Source organism: Camelus bactrianus, chromosome 9, assembly GCF_048773025.1.
Source record: "Camelus bactrianus isolate YW-2024 breed Bactrian camel chromosome 9, ASM4877302v1, whole genome shotgun sequence".
Taxonomy (NCBI): Eukaryota; Metazoa; Chordata; class Mammalia; order Artiodactyla; family Camelidae; genus Camelus; species Camelus bactrianus.
The window spans coordinates 398,179-406,698 of NC_133547.1; positions in this window are offsets into that span (position 1 = coordinate 398,179).

An 8,520-nucleotide genomic window follows, 5' to 3' on the forward strand; every position below is an offset into this window, starting at 1 on the left:
AGTTACAGTTAAAAAATGGAAAATTAGTTTTCACGTGTATCTTTCCCCCAGAGACTGTCGCTTAGAATGGCTTTCCTAGCTGTACTTACCATAACGTTGGAGTATGTTATGACGAGCTAAAAAATGTGGGTTCAAACGTCAGAATCATAAGGTTTTCTCTGTAGATTGTTGCCTTTGAACAGTAAACATCTGTTAGGAAAGGAATACATTATCACCATGTCTGGCTTCTCTATTCTCAGTTCAAATTACTTAACTTGGTAAATATTTGTAATACGCCAAGTTACATATCTAACAGATGTAACATGCCAGGTTTCAGTTCTTTGCAAATCCCACCACCTAAGTTACTTCTTCTGTTCTTATGATCTTTCTTATACTGATTAGGTTTAGCTTTCTTACTAAACATCGCATGTCAGTAACTTCTCCCCACGATCAGGCTGCCCAGGCCGCCCAGGTCAAGTTTGAGGCAGACGTCTTCAGTAATTGACACTTACTTACTTATACAGGCGAGGAGCCTCAGTCATTGTTGATTTTACTAGATTAACTCTCAGAGGGTTACCTTATTCTTGAGTTTTGAGTTTGCCTTACTGTCACCAAAGAGTATTAGCAATAGAAATTAGCAGTAGATTAAAAAATTAACATCGATGATAATTGATTGAAGAACTGGAAGAATATCTTTGAAAGATAATAAAATTTAAAAGTTAATGTTATAAGGGGGAGGGTAGAGCTTGGTGGCGAAGTTCGTGCTTAGCACACATGAGGTCCTGGGTTCAATCCCCCGTACCTCCAATAAAAAATAAAGCCTAATGACCTCCACCCCCCCCCAAAATTAAAATTTAAATTAAAAAAAAGAAAAGTTACTGTTATGACTGTCAGACCTTAGGGGTAGAACATTTGCCAGGAAATACATGTACATGCCTGTAGTGCGCTGTTACGGGGTGGTGCTGATAGGAGGCATCGTGGTGGGAGGGGAGAGGCTTCCCCAGTTAGACTGTAACCCTTGAAAACTCAGGTCATGCAGGCAGTTGACAGAAGCCAGCAATAGTAAGGAATGTCAGCTGAACGCAGCAGTGAAAAGAGAGAGGGCCAGAAGACGAAACATCGGCTCACAGCTTTTCCTCCAGTTTGTACACGGCCTCCAGCTTCAGGGACCTGCTGTGTCACCAGGTTCAGTCATCAGGGTGATCTTAGTTACCTTCTGGCTTTCATGTTATGTCATTTCACGTGACTGTAGAGAATAGGGAATAAACCACGTAAAAACACTGCTGTGATGTTTCTTGTGGTGTGCTCAGGTGGTGAAAAACCTCCTCACTGTGTGTGTGTGCACCTAAAAACGTCCTTCGTTATCCTCCTTTTTGGAAGGACTTTTTTCCCTGGATATAGAATTTTAGGTTTTTCCTCTCAGGATGAAAGACGCTTGTCTCTTGTTTTCTTGCTTCTGTGGTTTCCTGTGTGGAGTCAGCTGTCTTCCTAATTGTCCCATGAATGCAATCTGTTCTCTTCTCATTACTTTCAAGAGTTTTGCTTTGTATTTGGTTTTCAACACATTATGCTGTCTTAGGTGAGGTCTTCTTTGAAATGACTGGAGTTTGCTGAGCTTTTTGGATCTGTGGGATGTTGCCTTGAGTCAGTCTAGGACACTCTCTCCCACCACCTCTTCAGACTTGCCCTCTGCTGCCGCTCCAGCCGCACGCGAGTCCCTTTGTCAGATGCTCTGCTTGTACGTTCTTTTCTCTCCCTTTGTATCTTCATAAAGATTCCACTTACCTGCCTTGAACTCACAATTCTCTCTTCTACTGTGTCCGGTCTGCTGTGAAGTCCATTCATGCTTTACTTCAGACACTACATTTTTATTTATTTCTAGAATTTTTATTTGGTTCTTTTTTCAGTTTTTCCATGAAATTCTTTTTTTAAAATTGAATATACTTGATTTACAATGTTGTGTTAGTTTCAGGGGTACAGCAAAGTGATTCAGGTATGTATATATATTCTATTTCTACATATTCTTCTTCAGATTGTTTCCCATTGTAGGTTATCCATGATACTCTTTACCATGTTTATAATAGGCATTTTAAGATCTTTTCCTGCTAACGTGGGTACGTCTGTTTGGTTGCCTTTTTTTCTTGATCATGTGTTGCGTTTTCCTGACTCGTACGTGCCTCGTTATTTTTGTGTCCTGGACACTGTGGATGAGATGTGGTGGAGACCGTGGCTGTTACCTCCCGCTGCAGGGTGTGGGTTCTGTTCCGGCAGGGGTTGCGCTACTGCAGGGAGCCCTCACTCTGCTGAGGCTGGTTTTAGGATTGATGAGGTGGCGTTACTTCGGTGTTGCCTCAGTCCTAGATTGTAGTCCTTATTCTCAGGCGTCGTCTTTCCTTCTGGGGTGCAGCTTTATCAGATTTCAGCTGAATGCCTAGGGTGCTGGGGCAGAACTCGGGTGTTTCCCAACCCTGCGTAACTTCTGAAACGCCTGCTCAGGACCCCAGCAGCTGTTCTGTGCCAGGTCTGTGCATTTGCAGTTAAGGGTCCAGCTAAGAAACCTGCTCCATGAGTTTCTAGGTCCCCTCCTTTGCCCTTCAATTCCACAGCCTCCTCCCCCGGTCAGGCCTCCCCTCCCAGGAGGCAGGCTGCTGGGGAGCACAACCACATCGCCTGCCTGCACATCCCACGGACGTGCCTCGGCACCCGCGGTGCTCCGGGCGCCGTGCTGGGCACTGGGGACACAGGACGAACAGGCTGACGAGGTCCCCGCCCCCGTGGAGCCTAAAACCTCTGCCGTGTGGTGTCTGGGGGAGGACAGGCAGTAAAGGGCCAGAAGAACACGGTGTGTTAAATAGCACTGAACGGCGCTGCGCTGCAGAAAAAACAGGACAATGGGATGGAAAGTGAGAAGGAGCCCATATTGGTGGGGAGGTCGGAGAGGGTCTCTCAGAGGAGGTGACCTGGGAGTTGTGACCTGATCGGTGACAAGAAGGGGAGGGGCTGCTGTCACCTACGACCTTGAGGACCAAAGGCAGGTCTTCAAGTAGAAAGGAACTGTGTATAAAAATGGGGGAAATGGTCATATACAGCGAGGGCTAGAGAAGCCTGGAAGAAAAAGGAGCAGGGCAGCTGGGGTGGTCTGACCGGGTTCGCAGCGGTTGGGAGGACTGGGTCTGAGGGGGTGTTCTCTTGTGATACTGGTTTGTTAGGAAGCTTAGTATGATGTCAGAAACAGGAGGGATGGACACTAAGCACAGAGATGGATAGAGAAATCCGCTGCATTTCTTTACATTAACAATGAAACAGCAGGAAAATAAAGTAAAGAAATGATCCCTTTTAAAATCACATCAAAAACAATAAAATACTTAGGAATAAATCTGACCAAGGAGGTGAAAGACTTATACATGGAGAACTACAAAGCATTGATTAGGGAAATGAAAGAAGACTGAAAGAAATGGAAAGATACCCCATGCTCTTGGACTGGAAGAATCAATGTTGTTAAAATGGCCACACCACCCAAAGCACGGAGATGGACCAGAATTTGGAGATATCTAAGCATTCAAGAAGGGTGGCTGTCCTGAATGGTTTATGTGGGAATGTCTGCTGCTTCCATGATCTTCCCCTAATGCTGTCTTCTCCCCTGTGTTGCTGGTGACTCTTAGCTGATCAGCCTCCCTGTGGACACCTCTTGTTCTGTGCGTACATTTTGCGGCCTCTCTTCTTCGTCCCTTAGTTGATACTGAAAAACATCTACGTGTGTTGTGCACACCTTGTGGCTTTTATCTCATCATTCCCACTGAAGGAGTTTTTGTCCAAGCACCATTTTTCATTTCCTTCCAGCGTGGAAGAACAGACCTAAAAGCCAAGAGTCACCATCAATAGTGGCCACTTCTGGTGAGGAATTACCCAGCAGCGTGAACCTGGAAAGGTCCACAGGGGGTGATTCCTGGCGTCCCACCGCAGCCTGTGACTGGGAGTCTGAGGATGAGTCAGAAAAGCAGAAGACACGCAGTGGTGGTGTGGGGCCAGTGGAATATAAACAAGGGCAAACAGTGACCCTGGATGGGGCCTGGGAACACACACAAGTTGCCAGAAAACGCAGCTTCGATTCAGACTTTGTTCCTTCACAGAGATTTCTTATCAAACAGTTCCATCAGATTGACTCAGACATTCAAAGCTTACAGCGTAACTTTTTTTTTACTGAATCATCAGGAAGCCTTAGAAGAGAAATCTTGTAAAGGCAATCCATGTGGAAGTCTTGGGAAAATGTGCAGGTTGAATGAGTGCGGTAAACATACCAACCAGGGCATATACGTTTCTACACGTGAGATAATTGACACAGGAGAGAAATTTTATGGATGTAAGGAAAGTGGGGATTTTTTAACCCAGAGGTCACATCTCTCAGGTCATGTGGGCTCAGTGGGGGAAAATCCTGTGAATATAGTGGAAATGCCTTCAAGAAGCTTTCATCTCTTTCTCACCATCTGACAACTCACAGTAGAGAAAAAGCCTATGTATACAGTGAATGTGGGAAGTCTTCCTGGCAAAGACTTCACCTCGTTTTGCACCAGAGAATTCACACCAGTGAGAAACCTTACGATTGTAATAAATGTGGAAAATCTTTTAGCCCAAGTTCTTACCTTCTGTATGTACATCAGAGAACTCATACTGGAGAGAAGCCCTCTAAAGGTGATGAACATGGAATGTCCTTCAGTGGAAGGTCTAATCTTTGTGTGCACCGGAGATGCAACAAGCGTGGACAAGCCTTCAGCCACAGCGCTCACCTTACAGTTCATGAGAGAACCCGTACTGGAGGGAGGCCCTACAAACATGATGAAGGTGCAGACCCTTTCGGTTTTCACTTAGCCTTCACTCACATAAGAGAACACACGCTGGAGAGAAGCCATGTAAATGTCAGCCGTGTGGGAACGCTTTCCATCATCAAGGCTCTAAACTCACTGGGCACCGAAGAACTCATACAGGGTGCAGGGGGGCAACTGCATCTTTCATTTTAATTCAGAAAAGCTATACAAGTACATGTAGATTTTGTCTTTTTCAACCATTCCCAGAGAAGGGCTGAGCCTGGGAGGCATTTGATAGCTGGGGAAATTGCCAGTGAGAAATACTTAGTAAGATCAAAACTCCCCTCAATAATCCTAGGTAATGCAATCAACCGGTGTGGGAAAGGCTGTTGCGAGAAGTCACAATAATTGATGACATTTGACTAAGTGACTGAATGAAGTACTTCAAAGAGCCAGCGTGCTCTTATTTTTTTACTTCTTTGTTCCCCCAATGCTGGAAGGCTAGGCTACTTCTAGTTTGTTTCAGGAAGCCACCCTGAGCTGTAATTATGAGCACTGTGTAGAAATGTGGAGAACACCCATAATGCACTGAGAGGTGCAGAAACGTGGCTGTGTGACCCTGTGTGTGCACCTGGAAAGGGCTTAGAGGGAAACACAGAAGTGAACCTAGCTAAGTTTTAATTATTTATATACATTTTTACACTGTTTTGTTTCTTTTTCATTTCTTTTCTTCTCTTTTGGAACATAGCTAATTTAATAAGAGTCTTAGAATACTGTGTGACTTTTTATGTTTCTCTAAAAATTGCTACAATTTTACAATAAATAAAAAGACAAAGAAGAGAAAGACGTAGATCCAACGTCAGTCTGAGTCATTAGAAATGGGTGCACCAAAGTAGCAAAAGCAAGAAGAAGTGGACAGTTAGTGGCCAACACACGAAATGAGAAAAAGAAAATATTTCTTGGGTGTGCTCACAATATAGTCGGGCCTCATACCCTCCGGGTGGGCAACCCACAAGCTGAAGAACAATTAAGAGAATATTTCTAATCAAAGCAAAATCAAAGACATAATAAAGATAAAAGCAGAAAATACCTGGTAAAAGGTGACTCTGAGAAAAGCAAACTGTATAAATTCCAATCTAAGAAAAATAACACAGATTTGCAACTTTGGGAATGAAAAGGGAAATCAACACAGAAAATTATATCAGAAAGTTTGTACATCTTTGTGTTAATACACTTGAATAACTTAGATGAAAAAGACAGTTTTCTAGGAAAACATAGTACTGACTGAGAAAAACATAGAAAACCTAATAAATATTTCAGCTTAAATTGAAAAAGTTCTCAAGAGAATTACTCCACAAAATTTTAAACCCAAGCTGTTTTACCAGCAAATTATTTACTTGTTCAAGACAGAGAAAACTCTTTGATCAACAACTGTCCCAGAACATGCAGAAAGCTAAATTTTACCTCTTTTGTGAGGTAACTAGTCACTCAAAGCTCAAAGAAAGAAAAATTAAAGGCCAATATCTCTCAGGAATATTAACGCAAAAGTTCCAGCTCAGACATTACAGTGAGGACGCATGGATTTAGGAACAGTCCTTCCAGGAAACGGGGTTCTTTGTTTTGGGAAGTGTACAACTATAGTGCTCCATTTTAATCAACCAGTGGAGAAAAACAAGTCATCTTAATCATCAATGAAAAAATTGATAAAGTTTAGTATTTATTATTTCAGGGGAAAAAAGTGTTTTTATAATATGGTGATATCAGGCTTAATGGCGACACTAGAGCCGAGATTGGCAGACTAGGGCCCACAGTCCAAATCTGGCCCATGTGTTTTTGTAAATAAAGGTTTATTAGAACATATCATGTACTCAGTCGTTTCCTTATTGTCTACGGCTGCTTTATAAGGTAGAGCTAGTAGTTGTGGAAGAGATTGCATGGCCTGAAAAGCCAAAAGAACTTACCAGAAAAGGCTCTGCCAATCCCCGATCTAGGGCCATTCCCATCCCATTCAGGGAGGACCAAGGCTGGGTGGCTCCCCGTCCTTACACATGAGCAGGCAACGGATGAGAGCACAAGTGGTCAGTGAAAACATGGACAAGTGTATGAACTCATCAGTACAAGAGTTGTAAGCAAAAATGGTAAAAATATACACTTGGGCACATGTTATGAGGTAGGTGGTGTCCGAAGCACTCAGTCTGAGTAACCTCATTTAATACAGAAATCCTAGTCAGGAAGTTCTTTTTAGACTGCAGAAAATGCAGTCCCGGGAGGGCAGCTGACAGGTAAAGACTGGCAAAGATTATAAAAGACCGTTGGACGTAGGCAAAACTAGTGGGGACATGGACCCCAGTACTCAGCACACGTGGGTGGTTATATGGCTGCACCTTCTCTATAGGGCGGTCAGGTTAGAAGAGTCCCAGTGTAGAGAACGCCCGTGAGTCGACTCAGCAGCCTCGCCTTGGCAATTCACTCATGGAAGTAACTGCCCAGGTATGAAAGCACGTGGGTGTGGGACCTTCATTATAGCGTGAGTCACAACAGCAAAGTAAGGAGTGCTCACCAGTAGGAGATTGTTTACGTAGTTATGGTGCAAGAATTAAACAGCCTATTACTGGAAGACAAAATTAGGCTCATAATAACACGGATAATCCCAACTCTGTGAAACCATAACGCCCTTCTAGGGGAACTCCCTGGAAGAACGTCACCCACGTGTTGAAACTGATTACCTATGAGCAGTTGTAATACTTCATGCGACTATCAGCCATACGTGAGAATCCTGCTTCCCCACATCCTCAGCATTTGGTATTGTCCATCTCTTCCATTTTGGCCATTCTAGTTATAGCTCATTGTGGTGTGATGACTAATGACACTGAACACTTTTCCATGTGCTTTTTGGCCACCTGTCTTCTTTTGTGAATTATTCAAGCCTTTTACCCATTTTTTTGTTGGGTTATTTGTCTTTTCTATTATTGAGTTGTAGGAGTTGTATATAGATCTTAGATACTAGTCCTTTATCAAATGTATATGTTACAAACATTTTATAAACAAAATTTCAGGAAATTGAATCCAATAAAATGATAATAACATAATAAAAATAATTTTAAAAACATCATGATCAAGTGGGGTTTATCTCAAGACTGCAGAGTTGGGTGTAACAAAAATCAATAAATATGATTCACTGGATTAACAAGCTAAAAAGGAAAAAGTATGATTATCTTAATACATGGAGAAAAAAACCTGACAAAATCCAACATCCATTCCTGATTTAAAAAAAAAAATACAACTTTCATCAAACTTGGAGTAGAAGGAAACGTTCTCAACCTGATAAAAGGCATCTGCAAAAACCCACAGGTAATATCACACCCAATGGCAAAAAACCTGAATGCTTTACCCCTAACATGAGAACAAGGCAAGGATGCCTGATTTCATCACTTCTGTTCAACATCGTAAGGGAGGTTTTAGCTAAGGCAATTGGCAAAGAAATTGAATTAAAGGAATTTATATTGGAAAGGAAGAAGTAAAATCTGATGGAATCAACCAAAAAAAAAAAAGCTATTAGAACTAACAAGTGAGTTTAGTAAGATTGCAGAATACAAGATCAACCTACAAAAATCGATTGGATTTTTATATGCTAGTAATGAACAGCTGGAAATTGAAAATATTAAAAATACCATTCACCACAGCATCAAAAAATATGAAATACTTATGGATAAATATGACAAAAGATGTGAAGAATCTC